The sequence below is a fragment of the Dryas octopetala genome, chromosome 5 (genome assembly GCF_963921425.1).
Source record: "Dryas octopetala chromosome 5, drDryOcto1.1, whole genome shotgun sequence".
Taxonomy (NCBI): domain Eukaryota; kingdom Viridiplantae; phylum Streptophyta; class Magnoliopsida; order Rosales; family Rosaceae; genus Dryas; species Dryas octopetala.
In genome coordinates, this window is record NC_141370.1 from 3,033,676 (window position 1) to 3,036,535 (window position 2,860).

The 2,860-nt window shown below is 42.7% G+C and overlaps 1 long non-coding RNA gene across 1 annotated transcript; it reads left to right on the forward strand.

Annotated features, from left to right (window-relative positions):
* Nucleotides 1-337: 337 nt before the first annotated feature.
* Nucleotides 338-2,305, forward strand: LOC147283569 (uncharacterized). The gene is made up of 3 exons (XR_015122244.1): nt 338-475; nt 996-1,052; nt 2,204-2,305. It is a non-coding gene; the product is annotated as an uncharacterized LOC147283569 (long non-coding RNA).
* Nucleotides 2,306-2,860: the final 555 nt, after the last annotated feature.

Consider the following 2,860-nt stretch of genomic DNA (forward strand, 5'->3'; position numbering starts at 1 on the left):
CTCTCTCCAGAAAATTCTACACACTTCTCCCTCTCCCTTTATCTCTCTCTCTCCCCGCACTCTCTCTCTCGGTTTTCCTCTCCCCCGCACCCTCTCCCCTGCGCCATCACCCAGCCACCACCCCTCACCGTCACCGGCCAACGCCCCAGGCACCGACCACCCCTCGCCGACCCAGCTTCACCAGCGAGACCCCCCCCCCCCCCGACGTCGACCTCTCTCTCTCTCTCTCTCTTTCCTGCACATCTCTCTCTCCTCCCTCTGCGTGCGCACATACCCACCACAGCCACCATCGCCAACCACCTCCTGCCGACCTCGACCACCGACGAGCCTCCCCGACGCCGACTAGCTCAGCTCGGCCCTCCTCCAGCCAGCCCAGCTCCCACACGCGCGAAATCCGGGCCAGAGGAAGCCCAGCCCGCCGCCTCTCCCTCGCCGGATTCCGGCCAAATCTCAGCCCCTTTCATCCCTATTTTTGGTGAGATTTCTTCCTCTTCCTTTGGGTTTTCATTTTCCTAACTGATGTTGATTAATTTCGAGTATATAGGAATTTGAAATTTCTGGGTTTTGAAGCCATTTCGGGTTGTTCTTTAATTTTCGGATTAGAGGGCTATTTTTGTCGTTTTAAATAATAAATTCTATTCCTAGGAACCCCAATTGTGGTTTAAGATTGAAGGATTGAGTGGGTTTGAGGAATTAGGCATTTCTTGGTTGAATTTGGAGTTGGGGCAGCTACCTTGGTTAACACCCACAGTAATTCCGAACCCCCACTGCCATTCGTGCATTAAGGACTATTTTGGGCATTTGTGGAATGGGTTGTTGAGCATGGCTACGTGAGTGTGATTAGAGAAGTCGAAGTTGTTTGTAAGTTTAATTTTGAACGTCGTAAATTGTTGAGTTAGAACGAGTGTTGGGCGTGATGTTAAGTTGAACACACATCTACGTTTAAGTGTCTTGAGGCGGAACTAATTGTATTTCGTTGATTGTCTATTTTATAGGCGAGACGACCGCAGCCCGAAACGATTCGGCGGAGGATCGGAGCTAGGATTCTCACTGTGAGTGGACATTTGTTTCTAGAAGCATTTTATAAAATCTGTGAATTTATTTATTGATTATTTGAGTTTTGAATGAGATATAATGAATGTGGGCGAATTCTCGGTTTTTAAATGTATTTATGAAATTCCTTGGAATTAACTGTTGTTGATAAATCTTGATTTTGATGTGGGGTTTGGTGGACGGAGATGAATTTCGGGTTTTCAAATACTCTCGTATATAAGTTTTAAAACTTAATTTTATTTGATGGTTTGTTTAAATTTATGGACCTTTTTGGAAAGAACTCTAGCTTCCTACTAAATCAATATGGCTCATTTATTACTTTGGGTTTTGATCGAAAAGAATGGATTAGATTTATGCCTATTGAATTTAAATTGAGCTATGAATTTACGTTTATGGATTTAAAGTTTTTCTAGGAAAAGTACGATTATTTTATTTTTGGTGGAAAAAGGATTTATTTGGGGTTATGGAAAAATGGTTTTCAAACCACCCTTTGCAGTACCCTCCAGGTTATCAGATACATAGGTCTTTGGGACCCATCACGGCACACATATAGGCTTTGGGCCGTGTGTCGGGATGCTTCGCCCTTTGAGGGCTGCTCTGCGTGCACGTATGACCAGGATTGCCTACACGTGCTGATTTTATTCGCACGTGTGTATGGCCAGGATATTACCTGCACGTGTTGGATTTACTCCACGCATGTGTATGGCCAGGATATTGCCTGCCTGTGCGATGCAGGAATTCCGCACAGGTGTATGGCCAGGTTATTCAGGGTATATAGCATGGTGGAAAATGAAATTGTTATTTTCAAGTGTTTTAAGTACGAATTTTAAGTGAGAAATACCTTTCGAGTTTTATAATGATTTCGAGTTTTATTATTTTTATGACCTTGTTAATTTAGATGGTCGGTTATTGAGAAAAGTGTTTTGATTTGTCTTTTAGTTGAGTTCCAATGGTTTATAACACTCTTAAAGTTTGGAAATGGTTTTAAAACTGGTGGATTTCAAAGAGTGACGTGAGGTCTTTGAACTACACGTGGTTTTGAAGGATTTTCTGAAAAAGGAATTTACTTTTGTTTTTGTTTTCCATAAATTTGTCCACTCACTGAGCCTATCTCACCGTTTTCTTGTTTTGTCTTAAATTGTCCCCCCAGGTAGTAGCTTTGGTGGAGGTCGAGCCAAACACGTCGAGGCAGTTACATCCGTCTCCCTAGTCGGACCCTGTAGGCGCCATTTAATTTTTTTGTAGAAATTCCTTGTAATAGAATAGAAGCTCTGATAACTACTTTAAAATTTTAAGTTGGATTTCTGTGAAAATGTTGGTCTGAGACCCTATTTTGGTTGTGGTAGAGGTGATTGCTGTTTAGAAGTGTTTTTTAACAGGTTTTAAAATTCTGGGTTAGTCTATTTTCAGTGGAGGTTCTGCCGAATTTTCGGTAGGATTTTCCTTGATTTTGGATTTCCACAAGACCTCTCCGGGTTCCAGGGTGGAATCCGGGGGCGGTCCTGTCAGTGCACGACGTAGATATTAAAAACAAATATCTAGTATGCACTCGAAGAACACATAGGGAAATGTTGCCGAAATTTTCCAGATCGAAACCGCATCACATGAACCGCTAACCATAACACATAATTGTGCACTCCCAAACTATCCATGGATAATTTGGACAGTTCAAGAATCATATTAGAGCGTAGTCACGCCCAGTGTCCATGCGTGTGTCCAACAGACTCTCGAACGGGTCTAAGATGAATTTAAGTTGAATGTACAAAGTTATTCACTGATAACTTCGCACAACTAGTTGAATGTACAA